Source organism: Rattus norvegicus, chromosome 18, assembly GCF_021556685.1.
Source record: "Rattus norvegicus strain SHRSP/BbbUtx chromosome 18, alternate assembly SHRSP_T2T, whole genome shotgun sequence".
Taxonomy (NCBI): Eukaryota; Metazoa; Chordata; class Mammalia; order Rodentia; family Muridae; genus Rattus; species Rattus norvegicus.
In genome coordinates, this window is record NC_141551.1 from 15,914,588 (window position 1) to 15,939,766 (window position 25,179).

Genomic DNA, 25,179 nt, shown 5'->3' on the forward strand with positions numbered 1-25,179 from the left:
GGTACAGAGCAGGACAATCTGGGTAGAGAACCTCTCGTAATGAAGGACTTGTTAGCTTGATTTAGACAAGGATAGGTTAGATGAGCTCTTTCCTGAAGGAGAAAAGGAGAAAAGAAAGGTTTATTCATTTTATATGTATGAGTGTTTTGCCTGCATGTATGTATGCGGTGCCCACAGAGGTCAGAAGAAAACATTGCATCCCCTAGAACTGGAGGTATGGATGGTTGTGAGCCACATTATATGCGCTAGAAAGAGAACCCCAGTCTTCTGAAAGAACAGGTGCTCTTAATTCCTGAGTCATTTCTCCAGTCCCAGATGATCCTCTGTGGTCAAGTTCCTAGCGCTCCTATCCCGTGCCTTTGTGTCTCTGTTTTGTGACAGACTTTTCCTGGGGATACACACACACACACACACACACACACACACACACACACACCTACTCACCTAGGAGCTCATGACAGACTAAAGTATGGATACCATCAAAGTCCAGCTTGGTGAACCACGGAAGTTATTTATTGGTGTTACTTACAAGAATTTGGGTGAGGAGCAGAAAAGACTCAAAGACAGCCGCATTACCAATGTCCACTCTAGCATGGGTGACCTCACAAAAGCTGGGAACCTGAAGCTCACTGCACAGCCTGCAAGCCACTCAGCAGGTTGGAGAGTGTCCTTTCCGGGTGCCCCGGTTGCTCTAAACTCCTTCCGGGTAGCTTGGCTGGTTTCTGCTATTTCCAGCCAGTTGATGTGGTCTTATTTGCAGCTTGGCTTGTCTGAGAGTGACTCTCGTCTGTCTTTATTGTTTATATAGTCTCAAGAATGGAGGAGGTCTAGTGATAGTGGCAGTCATAGGCAATTAGTGTTTTGAAGGGAGGTTATACATCCTTGAGGGGTTCCAGGGTAGTCCCTTGATTGCAGGACACCAGGTTCTACCCTCTTAAGACTCAGTCACCTCCCTGTCTCAGGCGAAACAAAAAGAAGACAGAGAAACTGTGGAATACTTTAAGACGTTGTATCTTGCTCTGGGGATAAGGATTCCAGTTCTATGATCAGCTTTAGCAAAGAAGGTGCCTTCCTTTTGGGGGAGAATGAGGATTGAGAGACGGCAGGGCAGGAGGTCAGAGAAAGGCAAGTTCTGTGGTTGCTTGGGAGGTCATCAAAGTACCCAGCATGTAGAAGACATGGCTTCCTGCAGGATGATGTCATTACACATGTAGAGACAGGTACAAGATAGAACGAGGCCTGTCATTGGACAAGAAGGAAGGATGGGCAGGAGAAAAGTTTTAGAGAGAGGAGGAGACTGGAGGAAGCAGGAGAAGCAGCTGAGAGAACATGGAGGCTGATGTTAAGATTCCTCTCTGCACATTTACAGGTTGTTATGAATATTCTTAAGGGATGGATGTGTACAGGGCTTTGTATGTCTAGGTGGGGAATTATATCTTATCAATTGGATCAGAGGTTATTGTGTTGTGTGGTCTCTCATGAATTCAAGAGAGAATGTGGGGGTTGGGGATTTAGCTCAGTGGTAGAGCGCTTGCCTAGGAAGCGCAAGGCCCTGGGTTCGGTCCCCAGCTCCGAAAAATAGAACCAAAAAAAAAAAAAAAAAAAAAAAAGAGAGAGAATGTGGTGGCTGGAGACACGTGTATGACTGGCATGGTGACAACCTGCTTTGGGAACTAGATAGGTAGAGATTGCTGTCAGGCTCAGAGAGTAGCCATTGGCAGTGTGATATGGGATGGAGCAGAGTGGGTGAGACGCTTTGCTGTCTGAGATGAAGATTCTACCAGATGTCTTGGGGCACGATGGTGCCGGATCTAGTGCGGGGTAAAAGAAAGCCAGTTTATAACACACATGGTATGCACTCATTGATAAGTGGCTATTAGCCCAAATGCTTGAATTACCCTAGACATGAAACTCAAGACGGATGATCAAAATGTGAATGCTTCACTCCTTCCTTAAAAGGGGAACAAGAATACCCTTGACAGGGACTAGGGAGGCAAAGTGTAGAACAGAGGCAGAAGGAACACCCATTCAGAGCCTGCCCCACATGTGGCCCATACATATACAGCCATCCAATTAGACAAGATGGATGAAGCAAAGAAGTGCAGGCTGACAGGAGCCGGATGTAGATCTCTCCTGAGAGACACAGCCAGAATACAGCAAATACAGAGGCGAATGCCAGCAGCAAACCACTGAACTGAGAACAGGACCCCCGTTGAAGGAATCAGAGAAAGAACTGGAAGAGCTTGAAGGAGCTCGAGACCCCATATGTACAACAATACCAAGCAACCAGAGCTTCCAGGGACTAAGCCACTACCTAAAGACTATACATGGACTGACCCTGGACTCTGACCCCATAGGTAGCAATGAATATCCTAGTAAGAGCACCAGTGGAAGGGGAAGCCCTGGGTCCTGCTAAGACTGAACCCCCAGTGAACATGATTGTTGGGGGGAGGGCGGCAATGGGGGGAGGATGGGGAGGGGAACACCAATAAAGAAGGGGAGGGGGAGGGGTTAGGGGGATGTTGGCCCGTAAACCGGGAAAGGGAATAACACTCGAAATGTAAATAAGAAATACTCAAGTTAATAAAAAGAAAGAAAGAAAGAAAGAAAGAAAGAAAGAAAGAAAGAAAGAAAGAAAGAAAGAAAGGAAGAAAGAAAGGAAGAAAGAAAGAAAGCCAGTTTATTTTAATTTTATAGCAACAGCTTCCTCATTTGCTTCCACTCTTCCTTCCCCAGGACCTTTGCAGCTGAGCTCCCAAGCTGGAGAAGAACCATGAGCTCAGCGAAAGCCCTACTGGACTTCATGCCCTGGATGGCATCTGTCTTCATTGCAGCTGAGAGAAAACCCGCTCTTGAGAAGCAGAAGAAAGTGTACCAGGTACCTTAGGGAGGTTCGTGTTGGGTGCCATATGTTGCTAGAAAAATTGTTTGTTTTTTCTTTTGGATTCTTAGTCTCATTAATAAAATAATTTCGAAAAGGACCTGGAAAGAATCTCAAGGACAACTTCATTAAGAGAAGTTTAAGAGAGAAAAATGAAACTACCCAGGGCGAACAAGTTGTAAACCTTGGCAGCTTCTTGGGGAGAGAAGAAACATAGGAAGAGAGAAAGCCATATTGTTTATATCAGTTACAACAGAAAGGGGACGGGGAGAGGAGCTTCAGAGAAAGAATGAGAAAGCCCAGAGCCACAGAGAAACCATGCTTAGGCGTTGGGGAAAGAGACAGAAAGAAGAAAAAGAAAACAACGCTACAACCTAGAAGCTCTGCAAACACATCCATGCATGGCTTTAGGTGAAGCATTTAATTGATTGGCAGGCGCATCTGGATTAACTCTAGAGGGAGGAGACAGTCTTCCGCAATGCTGTAACCTTTGGAGCAGATCAGAATGCCCTGCTCCCATCTAGGGCCAGAGGTAGATTCCATCTTTTGCCCAAGAGGAAATTGTTTTCCCTTAGGAGCCTCAACAGAGCCCTGGTATCCTCAGTGGCCTCCGAGACTAGTACACGAGATCTCTAGGTTTGGAATCAGGAGACGTGGTGTGAAATGAGTCTAGCTGAGGAACTTGACCTCTCACTGTTATTTTAGGACCTGATAAATGTAGGGTGCTGTACACCTAGGCCGGCTGCACTTTTGCTCTTTCTTTTACAACCTGACACAAAGCAGAAGACTCTAAGAAACAGGTATCGGGGACAAGTTTCATTCTCCTGCTCTTTATGAATACCTAGTTGGGATGGTCAAAACTGGTCACTAGATGGGATTTAAAGTCACCTAGGAGACCTGGCTTTGCATATGTCCTCGAGGGAGAACTTTTAGGTTGGTTTACCTGAGGTGGGAAGATCTACCATAAATGTTGGTGGCATTATTCCACGGGTTGGGGTCCTAGATTGAATAAAAAGGAGAAAGATAGGTAAGGATCAGCATGCATTCATCTTTCTCTTCTTGGTTGTGGACACGATGGGACCAGTTACCTCACCCTCCTGCCGCCACGCCTTTCCCACCGTGATGGACTGTGCTCTTAAACTTTAAATCAAAAACGAACTTCTTTCATTAGATTGTTCTTGTCAGGTATTTTGTATGGCAACAAAAAGAAACAAGCACATGTAGTGGAATTTTCCCCTAATTAATTGATTGGATAATAAAGACAAGAAGCCAATCACCACTGGGAGAGGAGTAGGTGGCCCTTCTGGGTCTGAGAGAAAGAGGGAATTCAGGAGAAACAAACGCTCCCTTTTTTGGATGACCAGGAAGGAGCAATAGTAGCCAAATGTAGACCATGGACTGTTAGGCTGAGCTCCAGGGGGAAGGTAACCACAGCAGAGCTAGCTGAGGAAATTTGGGAGTGCAAAACAGTTTGGCAGTGGCTAGCGCGGGACCAAGAGGCAAGCGATTTTGGAGCTCTGGAGAGGCAGAGGCAGCATTGGTGGGAGAGGCATTGGCTAAGGGAAGCATGCAGTCTCGGGCTATGTACCCGGCTGGGAACAGACCAAGACTGCCGGCCAGTGCCTAGCTGGCAATAGCATGAATTGTTTATTTTTTAATAATTTCACGCTACAAACACACATGGTCCTGTAAACTCCATTCTGTACCCGGCCATTTGTTCCACTGCCACAAACTGGGATCCAACACCTGACTTAGATTTATTTATATTTCTTATGTGTGTGAGTTCTGCTTACACATGTGTGTGTGCATCGTGCAGATGCCTGGGACCTGCAGAAGTGAAAAAAGGACATTGGTTCCTGATGTGATGGATGCTTATGAGCCACCAAGCATGCTGGGAAGTGAACCCAGATTCTCTGCAGGGCCAACAAGTACTCTTAACCACTGAGACAGATGTCCAGCCAGTTCTACTTCCTTTTTTCTTTTTTTAAAAGTTAAAGTCAGGATCTATGTAGCCCAGGTTAACCTGAAACACACAGAACAGCATTCTCCTGTCTCAGCCTCCCAAGTAATAGGTATGACATTGTGTCTGGCCTTTTGTTCCTTCTTTGTTTGAGGCAGTCTCTAGAACTTTCTCTATAGCCCAGTCTGGCCCTGAACTAGAAATCCTTCTACCTCAGTTCATGAGTGATACACACAGACACACACAGACACACAGACACACACACACAGACACACACACACACACCACACACACATACACACACACACACCACACACACAGACACACACACACAACACACACACAACACACACACACACCACACACACACACACACACCACACACACACACCACACACACACACACCACACACACACACCACACACACACACCACACACACACACCACACACACACACACACACATACACACACACACATACACACACACACACATACACCCCTAGCACTAGGATTGTGACTCGGTAACTCCTCCTACAGGGTAGAAGTCCAGTATTTACTTCATAGGTAAACAGCAAGACAAACTTCTAGTTTTGAAATATTTCTCAACAAGAAAGCATATAAAACCCTAAAAAGAGGAAAAACCTTTTGGAGCTTTAATTTGTAAAGTCTCTCTTGTTGTAGACACACAGCACTACCCGGAAAGCTCCGTCAGTCAAGGGGGCCTCACTAAGAAAGAGGCAGCCCATCTGCTGCAAAGAAAATGTAAATCAAGGGACAACAAGGAGCTTTTGTCTACTTTCCCCAGACAGTGTTGTATTGTTCTGAAAAGAAAATTATACGAATTCTAGGTTTAAAAATATAAAATTAAAAGAGTTAGCCCCAAAAGCCACAAACTCAGGGCTAAGCCCTGCCGCCAGGAATAGCAGGCCATAAAGATAAAGAAAAGGAATGCAAGAACCAGCTCAGGCTATCGAGGACTGACCCATAAACCATCCAAAGACGTCCCCCCAGCTTACTCAGAGTCATACTTTAACCAGATGTCCTCCAGACCCTGATAAGCCCCTACTTGTGCTTTTCAGCCATTGTGTCCTGCAGAGAGCATTCCAAGAAACCGGGCAGCCCAAGCCTAACCAGAGGTGTTTCAAATACAAATGCTCCATCAGTTTTGACAAACGTTTAAAAATAATGAGGACCTGAAGACCCTACCCTTCTCCTGATTTAGTAGCTCTGTTCCAGGAACCAGGGGGCCATAAAACCTTCTGGCGTCCCCTTATCTCCTGGAGCCATAAAACAATCTTGTAACTTGTGGTACATTCCCCTTTGACATCCCCCATCCCCTGGTGCTCACAGCCTCTGCCTTTAAATACTCTTTTTCCCAGCCTCTCGGGGCCGACACCTCTGTCTCCTGCGCGGGATATGTGTCGGCCCGGAGATCTCTGTAATAGGTCTCCGTAATAAACCTCGCCTTTGCTTATTACATCCAAAATGGTCTCTCTGTGTCTGGGGTCCGCGATTTCCCAAGACTTGAGTAAGGGTCTCTCTGCGTGGGATCTTTCATATTTATGGGGGCTCGTCCGGGATCTGCGCGACTACCCCAGACTCCGAAGACCCCTTGGAGGTGAGTTGGATGTTTGTCTGAGTGTTTCTGTGTGAGCGGCGCCGCATTTGTCAGTCTGTGTCTGTCTCTGTTTTGGTTCCACCGTGTGTGTATATATGTGTGTCTTAGTACTGGTCAGTGTTAAGAGGGCAGATGGGTATTCCTGCCCTGTGGTAAGAGGGCAGATGGGTATTCCTGCCCTGTGGTAAGAGGGTGGATGTGTATTCCTGCCCTGTAGGAGAGTGGATGTGTATCCCCACTCAGTGCAGCTGCCTTTGTGGTCCGTGAGGACCCCCTGGCTGCGGAAGGGGGGACGCCCCGGGCCCGCAAGGCTGCAGCCCCTGGAAGACGTTCCACGGGCGGAGAACAGTCGGGAGAGCCCGGCTATGGACAGTCAGGAGGACCTGACTCTGGTTTTCTGGAACAAAGGAGATGGAATGCTCCTTTTACCTAGGCGGAAGTGGACGAAGAATCCCACTCCGTCAGAGGTCGAGTTCGGCTGCCTATTTAAATATAGGCACGGACAAGTGTGCTTAGTCGTTAGGACAAGAGGACACTCTGGAATCCTGTTGGGAGGTGGAATCAGATGGTCCATCTCATCCCAAAAGCAGCTAAGGTTAAGCTGCAGTTTGGGCCACGTACTGAAGGTACCAGGCATCTGTGAAAGTTGGTTATAAGATGCTTTGTCTTGATATTGTTTGTCTGGCTTGTTTTCTGTGGTATTGTCGAGTGTCTTTTTGGCTTTTGTTTCGTTTTTGAATTTTGGACTGACGACTGTGTTCGAATTTGGACTGACGACTGTGTTTAAAATCTTGGACTGATGACTGTGTTTGAAATCATGAAACTGTTTGCTTTGTTCGTCAAAGAGTTTTACTTGGTCCTCTTGGTGCTTAAGTTAAGAGTTAAAAATAATTTGTTTGAGAAAAATTGTTTTCTGCCAGGGAGTTTTGTCTTTCTCTCTTGAGCCTCCTCTCCAAGGAGAGAGGCGCCACCCTTTACTCCCCTTGATCAGCCTAGCTGCTGTTAACAGTTGTGTAAACAGACATTAACAAAAACCTTGAGGACAAAACTGCTCGTAAATAAAAAAGTTCCCCAGATTAGGCCTCCGGTATGAAACAAGTATAGTGAGTAAGAAACTTAATTTTATGGACCCCGCTCTAGTGTCGGTGTTTTGGTTGATAGCCAACGTTAATTTTTTAAAACATAGTGTTTTATCTGTGCTTGTGCTTGAAACACACAGTAGGGGGGAGCGAAATTAGCTGCGGAGCTGCTGCAGCGAGCATGGGGACTTCTCAAGTCTCTCCCAATTTTTCTGGCTCTTCAGGAGCTGTTTAAAAGAAAAAGGCTTAAGGTAAAAAGAAACACTATAAAAAGATTTCTTAGTGAATTACTACACCTTGGTTTGCGATCTCTGGGAATCTCATGGTGGACAGCTGAGATAAGCTAGAAAAGGATTTAAATTTTGCTTAGAAACAAAGAATCTTAAAGGTAGAGTTTCAGCCGGTATGACACTTAGTACATAGCTGCCTAAAAGATCAGAAATGCTGTCAACAGGCTATAAAAAAGGGACAGGCTGTGTTAAAAATGCTACATAAAGAATAATCTAAAAAGGCTGAGAGTGAGGTGGGAGAGGACTCTAAGAAAAACAAGAACAAGAAAGGAATTTCTGCTTTTAGTGACCAGACCTTCAACTCTTGCTCACAGAAAGAGGGTGCTCATTAAGAGAAGTTCTTTAAGGAGCCTGCCTTATCTGTTGGCCCTATTCCAAGAGAGGAGTCAGTCTCCAGCATTAAATTACTTTTCTCACTGGTCATCATTAGCATGGAGAATGCCTTTGATCCTATCCCCACAGCAGCCAGTTCCTGCCCCTGTGGTAGAAATGTCCCAGGTTGGGGGGCAGAGAAGCCCCTAAAATAGTTTCAAAGAATCTACAACAAACTGTAAAGAACTTTGTTTTGTTTTGCCAGTTTGAATTTAGAATTCAGGCTTTGGCTGTGGCCGAGGTCAGGATTAATGTTTTCGTTTCCATGGGCCCTTAGCCCACTGAGACAGTTTGGTAAAGGACTACTACTACAGTCCTGATATTCAGAGACATGGAGAGAGCTATAGTTTTTTTTTATTAAAGGTTGGTACTATAGTATTAACAATCTCTTTATTAGATATAAGAGACAAGAAGCCCCAGGTGAACTGGTTACAATTCTTTTGTCAGCTGCTTAGTATCTAACACTCAGGTTCTATCGTCTCTCCATCCTTTTATTATTAGTTGTTACTGAAAGCCTAGTGCCATTTAGAGGATGGGTCTCTTGAGCGATAAAACCACTGAGCTGACACTAAAGGAAAGTACTCCTTAAGGGAAAATCTAAGTCCAGAGAGACAGCCGGTAGCAGATAGGCTGCCCCTCTGCTCACTTTTCTGTTTCACAGACACAAGGTCTTTTTGTCCCAAGAAAGCCTCCTGGCTTAGCTGTGTGACTAAATGCTATTTGCCCTCTTCAGTGGACCTCTATTCTCAAGATTCCCTTGTTTTCTCACCATCCCATTTGAGATGCTTGTTAGTAACTGTTACAGGTCTTCTTTACCACCGAGGAAAGACGGAATCCTACTAGAGGCCAGAAAAAGTGTTCCAGAGATGGATAGAAGGCCCTCACTTCTGCCTGCTCTCTTCAGACGCCTAAAGGTAGGGAGTGCCAGGTCTGCTGCCAGGCTCCAAGGGTGGGTCTCTGAGGGGCTAGAAAATGCCCCACCAATCTGGCTAAGATAAAGAAAGGATATGAAAAAAAAAGTTACAAAAATTTGAAGGGTTAAGTTAAGTTGCTGAGAGTTAGTGTAAGTTACAGAGAAAGTAAGGTTAAAAAAAAAAGAGGTAAAAAGAACAGAAAGCTAGGGAAAAAAAGAGACAAAAAAAAGAAGTTAGAGAGCTAAAGAGAGATAAAAGACAAGAGAGGAACATATACTGGCCACAGTAGTTAGGGAACCTAGGAAGATAGTACCTGACAACAGAAGAGAATTCCTGGCTAAAGATCAGTGTGCCTAATACGAAGAAAAAGGACATTGGGTCAGGGACTGCCCCAGAAAGAACAAGAGGGGACACTGGAGAGCCTCTTGGTGCTGGCTATGCACAGAGATGGAAGGGAAGCCCGCCCAGTTGTTTTGTGGATACAGGGACCCAATGCTCTGTGCTCCTATGCTCCAGTGGGCCAGTATCCAAAGACCTTTGGTACAGGGGCCTACTGACAACAAACAATACTTATGGACTGCCCGAAGAACAGTGGACCTTGGCGTGGGCCGGGTAACCCACCCACTAATTCATGGTCATCCCTGACTGCCCCCATCCCTTGCTCATGAGAAAATTGCTCTCCAAATTGGCTTGCGTGGGCTGAAATGGCTGGATGAGGCCATGTATATACATATCTATAGACTGTGTATGTGGAGCTTAAGACCTGTCTCAGTACACCAGTAACTGATGCTGGGAGTTGAATGGCTTAGTGCTTTTCTGCCTGAAACACACCGTTCCTGCCAGCCGGGCACTAACAATTATCACCCAATCCAGGACTTAAACTGTGATAGAGTGGCTGATAGAGTGTCCAAAGATGGGACCACTGGTCAGCTGCCATGGACTAGATTCTCCACCGGTTGGGGACAATCTGGTCACCTTGCTGCCCAATCCGGACCTGGAGCCACCACAGCACGAGTGTCAAACACTGACAGAAGCACATGGGTGGAGGAAAGACCTCTGCGACTGGCTGATTGACCCCTGCTGAAAGCCGAGGACCTTGTCCACAGACAGGAACAGTTCTCTTCATGAATGAAGGTCAGAGACAAGTGGGTGCTGCCATGGTGGACAACACAATGTCATCTAGAATGGCTGAACCTCTACCCCCCCAGCACATCAGCGCCACAGATGCCTTTGCCATCTCTTGGATGCCCTGATGAAGCCAACAACTGTGAGTACTATTCATTGCCCAGGAAAACAGGAGGGAAGAGATTCAGTGACATGGGGCAGTGACAAAACAGATAAAGTGGCTCGGGAAATGGCTATACAGGAGCCTATCCTGGTTACAGGCCTGCAAGAGACAGCCACTGAGAACTAGGATTAGACTAAGGGATGGCCTCACTTAGAAAAGGCCCAAGTTGTTTAAAAGATAAAAAGACAATGACACACTTGAGGGGAAGGCTATACTCCCCAGAAAACAAAGAAAAGACTCACTTTGCCAAATACAGAAATGGACTCATTTAGGAGATAAAAAGTTTGTCCAAGTAGTTAAGGTATATGTAATAGACTTTAAGATTTTAGCCAAGAGAGACAGTAAAAAATATAAGATACGTCAGTAAACAAATGCTTAACAAACAAACAAGACAAAGAGACCTAGAGAGTTTAATAAAAAGTCAAAGTGAACTTCACTGAGATAAAACCAGAAAAATATAATCACAAGTATCTCCTAGTGCTTGTAGATACTTTTTCAGGAATAGATAGAAGCTTTCCTCACCAAACGAGAGACGGCCTCTACAATCATCAAGAAGATACTGAAAGAAATCTTCCCCAGGTCTGGAATGCCCAAGGTAATCTGGTCAGACAACGGTCCTACTTTCGTTGCCAAGGTAAGCCAGGGTGTGGCCAAGTATTTAGAGGTCGATTAAAAATTACATTGTATTTACAGACCTCAAAGCTCAATTCAGGTAGAGTAAATAAATAGAACTCTAAAAGAGACCCTGACCAAATTGACCATGGAGACTGGCACAGACTGGGTGACACTCCTTCCCTCTTGCTCTCTTCAGAGCAAGAAATACCCCTTCCAGATTCAGCCTTACCCCCTTTGAGATCTTATATGGGGCCTCAGCTCCTCTGACTGTATTAGATGATGTTACTGAACCAACATGTCATAGTAATAATGATTTGTGTGCCAGGCTAAAAGACCTACAGGTGATACAGAAAGAAATCTGCTCACAGCTGACAGCAGCCTATGCCCCGGAGACCCCTGAGACATCCCATCAGTTCCAGGTCGGAAGCAGCTACACTGAGCCCAGACACTCGATCCTCGCTGGAAAGGACCATACCTGGTGCTGCTGACCACCCTGACAGCCGTCAATTCTCAGCCCTCACCAGCCGTGTACTAGCTGTTAGGGCTGAGAGCTGGGACCTAGAGAGAAATTCAGTCATGTTTGTCCTGGGTTCCATCGAGATAGGTGTGGGGATAGGCTTGATTTCTATTACAAATGATGTAACATTACATATGTTAATACTCCTAACACTTCTTGGGACTGTGCCTCAGGGATCACAACCTATATAAGTTTAGAAGTTCTGAAAGACAGTCATGACCTTGGTGTATAGGTTCAGATAGTGTCCAGATTGAAATCCTGATGCTAAAGACTTAGTAAGAGACAAAAAAAAAGAGTTGAGAATTACTTAGGGCTAGGGCTATCTAGGTGCTACAAGGGCAGCACAAGGACATCTGCTGTTGCCCTACAATACAAGGCTTATAGAGAATTCAGAACTGCCATTGACTCAGATATAAAAAGAGTAAAAGACTTTTTAGCTGACCTCCAAGAATACCTAACCTCCCTCTCAGAGGTAGTCCTTCAAAATAAAAAAAGATTAGACCTGATATTCCTTAAAGAAAGAGTCTGTGTGCTATACTAAAAGAAAAATGTTGCTTCTATACAGACCATTCAGGAGTAATTAAAGACTCCATAAATAAACTTAGAAAAAGGTTAGACAAAAGACAGACAGAAAAACACATCAGAGATAGTTCGAGAGCTAGTTTAGTAGATCTCCCTGGATGACTACCCTACTCTCTGCTACAGCTGGGCCATTATTAATAATTTTCTTGGTTTTAGTTTTTGGCTCCTGCGTGACAAACAGGTTAATTGCTTTTGTTAAAAATTGAGTGGGTGCTGTGCGGTTGATGGTCCTGAGACAACAGTACCAGTCAGTTAGGACAACTGGTGAGACCAAATAAGACTTGATATCAAAATTCTAAGATTAGAATTATTTAGTAGGAGAAGACGGGAATGAAAAGAAAATTATACGAATTCTAGGTTTAAAAATATAAAATTAAAAGAGTTAGCCCCAAAAGCCACAAACTCAGGGCTAAGCCCTGCCGCCAGGAATAGCAGGCCATAAAGATAAAGAAAAGGAATGCAAGAACCAGCTCAGGCTATCGAGGACTGACCCATAAACCATCCAAAGACGTCCCCCCAGCTTACTCAGAGTCATACTTTAACCAGATGTCCTCCAGACCCTGATAAGCCCCTACTTGTGCTTTTCAGCCATTGTGTCCTGCAGAGAGCATTCCAAGAAACCGGGCAGCCCAAGCCTAACCAGAGGTGTTTCAAATACAAATGCTCCATCAGTTTTGACAAACGTTTAAAAATAATGAGGACCTGAAGACCCTACCCTTCTCCTGATTTAGTAGCTCTGTTCCAGGAACCAGGGGGCCATAAAACCTTCTGGCGTCCCCTTATCTCCTGGAGCCATAAAACAATCTTGTAACTTGTGGTACATTCCCCTTTGACATCCCCCATCCCCTGGTGCTCACAGCCTCTGCCTTTAAATACTCTTTTTCCCAGCCTCTCGGGGCCGACACCTCTGTCTCCTGCGCGGGATATGTGTCGGCCCGGAGATCTCTGTAATAGGTCTCCGTAATAAACCTCGCCTTTGCTTATTACATCCAAAATGGTCTCTCTGTGTCTGGGGTCCGCGATTTCCCAAGACTTGAGTAAGGGTCTCTCTGCGTGGGATCTTTCAGTTCCAGATTGTTCTCTGTTTATATTCTGGAGACCAGGCTTCAATTGGAGGAGGAAATCCCTTGTCATGAAGATGAGTTTTTATAGCCAGGCATGGTGGCAAATACCTTTAATCCCAGCAGTTAGGAAGTTGAGGGAAGAGGATCAGGGATTTAAGGTTAGCATGGACTTCATAGCAAGACTATGTCGCTAAAAAAAAAAAAATAACAAACAAAAATTACACATTGGTTTTTTTACCACACTGAGGAGTTTAACAAAGGAGCTTGCAGGAGACAAACTGTGAGGTGTGGACAAGTTGCTCAGTGTGGACACTTCTCCATGTCCAGGAGCTTACAAGGATCCCACTTTAGTTCCACATCTGTCTCTGTGATTCTAAATACCCTGACCTCCCCCTGCTCCAAAATCAATTTAGGAAAGTGGTGATTTGTGGCTCACATTTCCAGGTTTCATGCTATCATTTCACAGTAGTCAAGAAGGAGTCCCAGGCAGCCAGTCACATCATATACTCAGTCAAAACACAGACTCACAGAATCATGGTGCAGTTCCATTGAGAACAAAAAGCTGAGAGATGGCTCAGTGGTTAAGAGCACTGACTACTTTTCCAGAGGTCCTGAGTTCAATTCCCAGCAACCACATGGTGGCTCACAGCCAATGCCCTCTTCTACTGTGTCTAAAGAGAGTGACAGTATATTCACATACATTAAACAAACAACTCACGCATTTTTTTAGGGCCCAGACCATGATTGGTGTTGTCCGAATTCAAGGTGGGTCTTTCCAACTCAAGTAACCCAACTAAGAAAAATCCTTCACAGGCCAACCTGACAGTATACGAAATTCTTTCTTGAGAACCCCCTTGCCAGGAGATTATAGATTGTCCCAAGTTGAAAGTGAAAACCAACCATTATAGCAGCCAGGAAGGTTAGGATTTGCTTCAGGCTTACGTGTGGCTACTGCTCATCTTATTTGCACTGTGGGTGACATTTGGGAACCCACCTATAAACGGTTTTGGAGCGTTCTGGAATAATCCAATGACTGAGGACCTGCAGGCCGACATGGGCTGTGACTTGTGACCAGTGACTTGACAAGGCCCAGAGGGTTTGAGCATCACTTGTTGCTGAGTATGAGTGACAGTGGGCATGGTGGGGCGGTGGGGTGGGGGGAGAGTGTCCACAGCAATGGAAGTGAGGTGCTAGGGTGAGCTTAAGAACAAGCAGGGCCTTGGGGCTGGGGATTTAGCTCAGTGGTAGAGCGCTTACCTAGGAAGCGCAAGGCCCTGGGTTCGGTCCCCAGCTCCGAAAAAAAGAACCAAAAAAAAAAAAAAAAAAAGAACAAGCAGGGCCCCCAGAAGAGCAAGGGCAAAAATCCTAGGGCTGGGAAAAGCATATGATATGATCTAGGCCAACGAACCCTTGTACAGATATAGTCTCTGAGTCCCAGAGAAACGGTGATCCAAGGACCCGCCTAAGTTCCCTGCTCACCCAACTCTGGTGGAAGTAATGTATCTAAGTGTGCAAGCTATGAAAATCTGCACAAAAAGTCAGTGCACACTCCTAGCATCCTATCAAAAGATGCTAGGTGTGTAATGCCAGGCTTAGTACTGGGGAGACTCTTCATGTAAACAAATTGCTGTTGTCTGGATAGCCCCCCAAAAGCCTGTGTACCAAGACCAAAGGCTTGGTCTCCAGCCCATGCTGGTATTGGAGGTAGTGGGAGCAGTTAGGAGTCAGGGTTTCACTGAAGAGTGGTTACTGGGTTTGTGACCTTAGGGGGACTATTGGGCCCCCAGGCCCCTTTTAGTCTGTTTCCCTGCTGCCATGAAGTATCTTTCACTGCTGTGTGCTGCCACCATGGTTGTCTGCCTTACTTACCACAGGCCCATAGGTGATGGGCCCAGATGATCATGGGCTGAAGCCTACAAAACTCTGAGCCAAAATAAACATTGTTTCCTTATGTGACAGTTATCTCAGGAATCTTTGTCACAGTGTCAGAGATGTAATACATTAATTTAGTCATAAATAAATGTTTACATATGTATATATAATTATACCTGTAAGTACAGGTATCAATTTGGAATACACACACAAATATACATGTAACAATAAAGGATGAACCCCAAGGGTCTGGCTCTGAAAAAAAGTTTTCTTAAAAATATTGGTGAAGGCTTGAGAATTAAAAAAGAAAATACTGGTGGTTTTAGTTTTAGAGGAATCAAATCTAAAAGAAACCACCATGTGACTAGGCTACTAGGCAAGTTAACGACACTCCAGGTCCTATAGAAGAATCTAGAGAAGAAACAGCCTCGGTTTTCTGGGTTGATCAGATTACTTTGGACCATAGTTCCAATCTACAAATCACAATGGCCATCGTCACGCTGACATCTAGAATTGGCAGTGAGTCTAGACACCTTGTCCTTTGGAAATTTTGAGGCAAGGGGGAATTTAGCCATGGGCACAAAGTGATGTAGTATCTGTAGTCTGCCATAAAACTGCAGTGGGGGAAGCTGCCACACTGGGATGTTTGCCATACCTCAGTGAAAGGAAGAAGTCTGCCGAAGTCTCAGGTGATCCGGGTCCGCAGCGCTCAGCACAGACAGGCAGCAAGCGGCTGCAGGATGACAATATGTTCTACACCAAAAGCAGCAGCGGCTACCTTGAGTGCTTAGAAATTGTTACAGCCAGGATTATAACCTCTAAATCATGCGACTCCGAGAGATAAAGCATATTGCCTTCCTTTTATGGATAGGAAAACCAATGCGCAGAATGAACAGAACCTCAGCCACATATCCATCCACTGATGAATGAAGATTCAAATGTGGCTCTTCCCGTAAACTCACACTCATCAGGTGACGCTGCCGCCAGCCCGCCAGCCCACGGCTGCCTTAGCTTCATTTCCTTCATCACTCTGTTTCCACCTGACTGGTCACAAGCAAGCTTACCGTGACGCATTTTCCTGTCAGTTTATGTATCTCGGGTCACAGATGCTTTGACTTTTTTTTTGAAGGAAACTATAGAGCTGTTAGAAGGAAAGATGCAAGTAAGGAAATAGTCGTATGAATCTTATTTTTAATATACATATAATAAGCTTTTAAAAAACAAAGTATTTTAAGATAAAACATGGCTCTGAAACACTCGAGGAGAGGGCTGGCAAGATGGCTCTGCAGATATCAGTAACCGCCACCAAGTCTGATGGCCCAAGTCTATCTCCAGGATCCACACAGAGAAAGAGAAAAGTGACAATCACAGGTTGTCTCATGACCTCCATGGGCACATCGTGTCATGTGTATAACCCCTGCCAACCACCACAAACACAAACAAATGATGTTAAAAAAGAAAAGCAAAACAAACAAAGAGAAACTCAAAAGGCTGGAGCAGTGACTCAGTAAAGCAGGCTTGCAAAATGATCTGTGTTTCGATCCCAGAATCCCTGAAGAGCAAAGCATGGTGTCACGTGCCTGGAATCTAGTGATGGGAAAATGGGAGGTGGAAACAGATTGATCTCTGAATGTCCGTGGGCCAGCTAGACTGGTCTACTTGGCAAAGTCCCAGGCCAATGACAGAGTCTGTCTCAAACAGAAGAGGGAACGGAATGTACCCAAGTACTATCACCATGGCGCTCCTCCAACTTCTACGTACTGTGCTTACATTCAAGGCCCTTACACCAGTACATGTGCACATCCACACACATGTACCTCAATTTAACATACAACCAGATTGGCACTAGTTCCCTGAAGGAAGGGGGGAAAGGGAAAAGAACTCCTCTCTTGCCCTTTCTGTCTGCATAGCCGCTATCGAGAAGCTCTGCTGACGAACTGGGGCTGGAACTGCTGACCAGGGATACACACCAGGTCCCATGTCAATGCCAAGGGGCCTCCAGGAACAGTGTAGCTGCAGCCTCACACAGAGGACATAAGTGCTGGAAGCTCTTTGGGATTACACACTCTATTTCCTTCTAATTTTACACATGAAGAAACTGAGGCCCAGGAGGTAGAGCAACTCTCCCCAGAGGAAGTTTGGTGCGAGACTCTGGGAATAAAACCACGGCCTCCACTCCACAGCAGAGCCAGATCCATTAAACCAAAGAGGAGGTCCCACCGTGGCAGTGGTGAGCACACGTGGACATTTTTAATGCCCCACAGAGTAACTGTGCCCACAGGACAAAACGACTGCTCAGCAGAAGCTATTTTTCATCGACATTGTCTCTTTATAATATATTTTTATTTCTTCTTTGAGGGTTCATCCATGCGCACAATACATTTCTGTCCTTCTCACGCCCACCCTGCACTACCTCCCTGATGCCCCCACATCCCCTTCCTAACTACACGTCTGTTTCTTATAACCTACTAAGGGACATCAGTTCTGTTCCTGTTCACATTGGAGTGAGGCTGTCCACTGAGCATGGCCGATCTACCAAGGGACTGAAAGAAAGCTGATGCTTCCTCTGCTAGCAGCCATCACTTTCCAGTGGGTCCTCCCCAGGAGGGAGCCAGGGTCCCTTCCCCGTCGCTGCTGCTGGCTGTGCAGACAGCCTCAGCTGTCTAAGTTCATAAGGGCATGAGCGTTTTACTCGTGCCTTCATCTTCTAGTCTGTTACTTTTATTTCTATCTACCTTTATGCTTGTTTTGGCTTTTATTTTGAGACAGATCTCACTAAGTAGCCCTGGCTGGTCTAGAACTTCCTATGTAGACCAGGTTGCCCTTGAACTCACAGAAATCTGCTTGCCTCTACCTCCTGATTGCTGGAGCTAAATGTGTGTGCCTGTACGTATGATTTTTTAATAACATGTTTAAGATATAATTCATATGTCACACAATTCGCTAATTCAGCAGAGGCGATGCATGTCTTTAATCCCGGAACTTGGGAGGCAGAAGCAGGCAGATCTCTGAGTTCAAGGCTAGCCTGGTCTACAGAAGCAGGCCTACGCAAAGGAGTCCTATCTTGAAGAACAAAACAACCAACCAAGCAATAACAACAAGAACCAATTCACTACCTCAAAGTATACATATTAGATTTTTTACAGTTTTATTTTTATTATTTTTATTATTTTTAATTATGTGTAAGGGTGTGTGTGTGTGAGAGAGAGAGAGAGACAGAGAGAGAGACAGACAGAGAGGGAGGGAGAGGGAGAGGGAGGGGGAGAGAGAGAGAGAGAGAGAGAGAGAGAGAGACAGAGAGAGAGACAGAGACAGAGAGAGACAGAGAGAGACAGAGAGAGAATGTAGGTGTATAGGTGCTCCTCTGGAGTTACAGAGAATTGTGAGTCGCCTGATGTGGGTACTGGAAACTGAACTTGGATCCTCTAGAAGAGCAGCAAGTGCTCTTAACCATCAAGCCATCTCTCCAGCCTTTCAGTAGCTTTTAGAATGTTGAGCATCGTGGGACCAGAAGTACAACCACCTCTGAACATTTTCGTCACCCTGGTCTGACAGCCATTGGCAGTCACTCTTCAATCTTCAGCCCTAGGAAGCTAATGGTCTAGTTTCTGTCTCTGTGAATTTGTGGGTTCTGGGTGCTATGTTTAATGAAATCAAACCAGCTATAGTTTCTGTGACTGGCATCTTTCACTTAGCATAATGGTTTTGAGGTTTTTTCCCAAACTGAAGCAGGGACTGTTTCTCTTCATTGTTAAATAATATCATATTGAATGGGTCAGTTGGTGGACATTAGCATTATCTCTACTCTTTGGCTATGGTGGATAATGGCAGAAGCATTTATGCACACATTTTCTGTAATATGTCTTCCCTGGTTGTGTGTATATACTTACCTAACAACTATGAAGTTAAGTAGTACTTTGTTTGTAGCATTATTTATTTACTTTATGTATATGAGTACACTGTCGCTGTCTTCAAACACACCAGACGAAGGCATCGGATCTCGTTACAGATGGTCGTGAGCCACCATGTGGTTGCTGGGATTTGAACTTAGGACCTCCGGAAGAGCAGCCAGTGCTCTTGACCTCTGAGCTGTCTCTTCAACCCTGGGACTTTTATGCTGGAAAAACTCTTTGAGAAAACTCCAGAATCATTTGTGATAGCGCCAGTTTCTCTGCGTCTTCAGCAGTGTTTGTAGTTATCTTCCTGGCTGTAGCTGTATGCCTTACCTCTCTTACTACTCTGATGAAATATCTGACAGACACAGCTCAGGGGAAGAGAGGTGGACTTTGGTTCAAGGCACAGTGGAGACCACACAGATAAAGATCACATGTGCATGTGCGTGTGTGTGTGTGTGTGTGTGTGTGTGTGCGTGCATGTGCATGTGCGTGCATGTGCATGTGCGTGTGTGTGTGTGCATGTGTGTGCATGTGCATGTGTGTGCATGTGCATGTGTGTGCATGTGCATGTGTGTGCATGTGCATGTGTGTACGTGTGTACGTGTGTGTGTGTGTGTGCGTGTGTGTGTGTGTGTGTGTGTGTGTGTGTGTGTGCAACAACAGCTTGCTCACATCATGATGGCTGACAGGATTCAGTGGTGTCCTGTGTCCCAAGGGTTCCACAACCTTCTAAAGCAGCTGGTGATCAAGAACTTGACCACACACACACCTTTGGGGACAGTGATACCTGGCTGTCGACGACAGCAACATCTCACTGCGGCATTATTTGTATTTTCAGTCTATCAGCTTTTTTATTGAAAATATACTTTCAGGTCCATAAATATGAATATGACTTTTTACTGGAATTTAAGTCTTATTAATAACAGGATAACCCTTTACTCTGACAGAATGTTGTTGGTTTTTTTTTTTTTTTTTTGCGCTAAAGTCCATGAATGTTTTTTGTGTTAAACTCCATCCTGTCTGATTTGTATTTTTAGTTTTGTGAATATTTTCCTGGCATTTGTTTTCATAGGCTGTTTTGTTTTTAGAGAGATTCACACCTAGCAGAGAGCTGGTTTGCTTGTTTGTTTTCTGTAACCACTCGTAATCACAGTACAAAACAGTTCATATCCAGTTTCAGTTCACACAGGTTTTACTGGGAGTTTTTTTGGTGGGGGGGGTAGACTTTTTATTTCCTGAATTTTGTGAGACTGATTCAATTTTTCTTACTCTCTTTTGTTCTTTTACTGGTTTTCTTTAAAGATTCAAAATGTATCTATTTTTTTAAATCTTCATGCAAATATATATTGTATGTTGAACATACCTTCCTCTTCCTGTTGGTCCCTGGGTCTCCCTGGACAATGTTACCTCTACTTTCACAACACATATACACATGTGGTATATACACGCGTGGTTTCATGTATCTGTATAAAAGACAGGATCCACAATGAGAGAAGACATGACTTATTTCATTTAATACAACCACCGGCCAGCTGCACCCATTCCTGAGTTCACTCTCCTTTGTGGCTGAAAAGAATTCCGTTTTGTGTGTATACACTGCATTTTCCTAATCTTTTCCCCAGTTGATGGATGTCTATGCTCGCTGGCTCCGTTATGGCCACTGTAAACAGCGGTTCAGTAAACATAAGCTCAAGTGTCTCCAAGGTGTGCTGATGGGGAGGGTTTCAGGAGTCATACAGCTGGGGCGTGCAGTAGGGCCACTGTTTTTGAAAAACCTTCATTCTGACTTCCATAGTAACGGCCATGGCGGGAGCAAGATGGAATCTCAGTGTAGTCTGGATTGAGTTTCTCTGACAGCTGTGTTAAGGTTTTACATATTTTTGTATACTCTTCTCTTTTTGTTGTTACTTTGTTTTTTGGTTTTGAGACAAGATCTCTCTATGCAGTCCTGGCCATCCTGGGTCTCAATATGTAGACCAGGCTGGCCTCAGACTCACAGAGACCTGCCTGCCTCAGCCTCCCCAGTGCTGGGATAAAAAGTGTGCCCCGCCATGCCTAGCCATACTTCACCTCTTGAACACTGCCTGCTCAGTCCATCGGTGTATTTACTGACTGACTGGTTGCTGATGGCTTGTCTCAGTTTTCGTTCTCTGTATGTTACAGGTGCTAATCCTTTGCAAAGGTTTCTCTCCTGCTCTGTATGGGACCCACCTTGTTTATTTCACAGGATCCCATTAATTGATATTTGGCTTCATTTCATCAACAGCGTCCTTGCTTATGCCTGCATCTTCAAGTGTCTTTTCTGTAAGAGTTTCAGCTCTTACATTAAGGGTTTTGAACCATTTAGAGTTTATTTTTGTGCAAGGTGAGAAGCAAGAGCCCACTCTCATTCTTCTGTGTGTAGCTATCCAATTAAAGCACGCACATTCAAATACTTATTTCTGTTAATCAGTATCAATTTAACAAGCTCCTCTGCTGCCTTTAGTCATTCCTGCCGCATCTCAGGTCACAATTACCAGGGATTTCAGAGTCAATAAAAAAAAAAAAAACTATTGAGAAAACTACAGCAATTTGCAGTTATTTCTAGCACAACTTCTCCTATCTCATAGCTTGTCTTAAGCAACTTATAACATGAATACCTCTGATGTTATTAACGTGTCTGAAGATCATGTGACACCACGGCATATAGGCAGGAAGTAGAGACAGTGGAAAATGTTAAGCAGAAGAACCTATGGATGAAAATTAAATAGAGAAGGAGGAGGGCGGGCATACAAACATAACCAAAGAGTAAAAATACAAGTCTTCCTCAACACCGAAAGAAAAATGTTAAAAGATAAAGAAAACAGACTATTTAGGAAAAAATGTAAAATACAGCTCAACACACAGAGTATTTCTAACAAAATATTCCCAAGCTGAAATGAGCTATAGCGGCCATGTTAAGATGCATAAAGGTCTTAATTCAAAAAATTAAAGAAATAATTTTTCCATCTGCCTCACAAAGCAAGACCCAGCTACGGTCATAGAAAAGTTGATCTGACAGGGCTTCAAAGTGAGAGTGTGAAGTGGAAATACAAAGTGACTCCAAGCAACATGAAAGCATGTTGACACTCTGTAGCAAATAGATGTAACACAAGCCGGAAGTGGCTGGCTCGGCAAAGAAGGACTTGCTTAAGTGATAAAAGCACAACTTAAGATGATGTCTAACCCTGGCCGTGGTGGCGCACGCCTTTAATGGGAGCACTAGGGAGGCAGAGGCAGGCATATCTTCAAGTTCGAGGCCAGCCTGCTCTACAGAGTGTGTTCCAGGACAGCCAGGACTATGTTACATAGAGAAACTCTGTCTCGTGGTGGGTGGTGGGTGGTGGGTGGTGGGTGGTGGGTGGTGGGTGGTGGGTGGTGGGTGGTGGGTGGTGGGTGGTGGGTGGTGGGTGGTGGGTGGTGGGTGGTGGGTGGTGGGTGGTGGGTGGTGGGTGGTGGGTGGTGGGTGGTGGGTGGTGGGTGGTGGGTGGTGGGTGGTGGGTGGTGGGTGGTGGGTGGTGGGTGGTGGGTGGTGGGTGGTGGGTGGTGGGTGGCCAGCCTGGAGGGAACTCAGATGATGGCTCAGGGTAGTTGTCAGTCTTCCTGCCCCTTATTGCCACACCCACTCCAGTAGAGTCTGTGTGACGTGAAGCTCTTGTGCTTCGTTTCTATCCAGAACAGAGGCATGTGCCTGGAATGGCTTGGCCTCCTGGAGGTCCCTGGCAGTCTCCATACAGAAAGATGATGACTGGGGTCTATGCTTGCCTTCTGTGTTCTAGCCTTGGTGATCTTAGTAACTTTAAGCCTGTCAACAATATCTGATTTTAAGAATATAGCAGTGTGGGAAGATGGTCATGTACCTTTTTTTTTTTTCTTTTTCTTTTTTTTCAGAGCTGGGGACCGAACCCAGTGACTCCTGCTTGCTAGGCAAGCGCTCTACCGCTGAGCTAAATCCCCAACCCGGTCATGTACCTTTAGATGTCTCAGGAACTGAAAATTCAGAGACGGAAACGTCTCACACCATCATGATCCTGATGAGCTCAACGGCTGCGATGAATACAACTGCTGTATCCATTAGTTCCCAGTAAAGAGGAGAGAAATTAATTGCAGTTACTAACAACATGACTGTTCCAGAAAAACCTTTCCCCTCCCTTTTGGATAAGTTTCGTTTAGCATGATTCAAAACAGTAACGATTCTTTTAGAAAGATTATAGACAAGTTCCAACAAGTTGAATAAACTTATCAAGAGTTAACTATGGTTACAAAAGTTTCCTTACTAATCTGAGGGGCCATAAATTTAGAGTTTAAACTTTATTATGACAAAGGTAAATGATGAATGCATACCTGGTGCCCACAAGTCTGGCAGTATAACTGCAGTTTTCTAAACTATTGTTTGCGGCTGAGAACTGTTTCCTAGACTGTACGTTCTGTTTTCCTCCTTACAAGAGACATTTGGTGTGGTGATGAATAAGAGCTGGACGACTGCCAATTATGATGTACCTGTTCTAACTGCTTAAATCTACGCCAAGAAGTAAAGCTTTTCGCAGCAGCACACAGCTCGAGTTTGTATCTGTCTGTCGTGCCGAATCGGTTCTCTACCTGAAATCCAAGCCTTGGTCCCTCTGCTGACACACTCCCCTGGGTGGTCTGCGGCACCTTACTTCACAGTACTGGGATTGTGGGTGCGCAAACCACATCCAATTAGCAAGGAAAATCTTATAGAAGTGTATGCAGCAAAGACAGAAGACGATGCCCCAGACCTTGATAAAAAGAAAATGCACTGTACTCAAGGACACGTGGACAGCCACAAAGCAATGTGTTAGTAACATGGCAGTATCTTGAGCACTCTCTAATAACGATGGAATAAAACTAGAAATTAATGACAAATTAGAAAGATGATCTTTTTACTCCACTGGAAAAAAATTTAAAGATATGTTATTAGAAAGCTTTTCAGGGGCAAAGGAGATGACTCAGTTGTTAAGAATGTTGTTCTTCCAGAGACCCTTGGTCCGATTCCCAGTAACCCCAGCAGGCAGCTCTACTCCCTTCACACACATGGTACACATAAACTCATGCAGGCACACCCACATGTGTATAAATGAAATTAATAAATCCTTAAAATAAGATTCTTCTCAGAACTTTTGAAAATTAACGCTAATGGCACGATATTTCAGAATGCTTGGAATATAATGTCATCAGAGAAAGATGCAAGGTTTTATATATTCATACAAATAAACATTTAAAAATAAATATAAAAATCTGCCTAACACACCTAGATGGGCTGGAGAGATGGTTCCGAAGTTAAATCACCGACTGCTCTTGAAGGGGGAGGGACCAGGGACTGTTCCCAGCACCTGCATGATGGCTTACAACTGTCCATAACTCCAGCCCTAGGGATCTGATGCCCTCTCCTGGCCTCTGTAGACACTACAGGCACCACACACTCATGGCTTCTTCCTTCATCCTCAAAACTGCAACCAGCAGTCTGAGTGCTCCCACACTCTCCCTCTGGTCTTCTCTTTTACCTTCACATCCTCTCGTACACACACAAACACACACACACACACACACACACAAACACACACACACCGGGGGGCCTGGGACTCCTCAAGCAGGTTTTCCAGGATGTACGAAGAGAATAAGGCCAGCTTCAGGAACTGATGAAATAGTTCAATGGGCAAAGCATTCACCACATAAGAACAAGAACTTGAGTTTAATCCCAGTACCCAAATACAATGCTGGGCTTGGTACTGTGTGCTTGTAATCCAAGTTCTGGGAAGGTGGATACAGCAGGATTCTTGGGCTCCCTAGCCATGACTATCTTAACGGAATTGAAAGGCTACAGGTCCCAGTAAGAAACTTTGTCTCATAAGATCAAGTTGGCTGGTTCCTGAGGAAGAACATCGAGGTTAATCTGTAACCTCTGCATGAATACATGCACACACACAAAGACCAGCTTTCAGGAGATAACCTTGCCTGGGTAATGTGACCTGGAACCCAGTGACGTTATAGGAACAACCTCAGAGACATTAGTAAAAAGGCAGAGAAGAATGCACGAGAACCAAGGCTAAGTGAGCCCTGTTACCCCCTCATCATAGACAAAGGGAAGACAGTGGAAGAGGATGAGCAGCGTCTTGTAAGGGCTACACACACAATGCACTTCACTTAGGCCAGAGGACGCTCAGGGATGAGCCAGTCACTGGAAACAAC

General features: G+C 44.9%; 2 long non-coding RNA genes across 2 annotated transcripts; both read left to right on the top strand.

The window, feature by feature from the left end:
* Positions 1-1,287: 1,287 nt before the first annotated feature.
* Positions 1,288-23,853, top strand: LOC147999692 (uncharacterized). Its single transcript, XR_015642823.1, has 3 exons — positions 1,288-1,369; positions 2,737-2,878; positions 22,861-23,853. It is a non-coding gene; the product is annotated as an uncharacterized LOC147999692 (long non-coding RNA).
* LOC147999693 (uncharacterized) lies at positions 6,236-13,107 on the top strand. Its single transcript, XR_015642822.1, has 2 exons — positions 6,236-9,117; positions 11,346-13,107. It is a non-coding gene; the product is annotated as an uncharacterized LOC147999693 (long non-coding RNA).
* Positions 23,854-25,179: the final 1,326 nt, after the last annotated feature.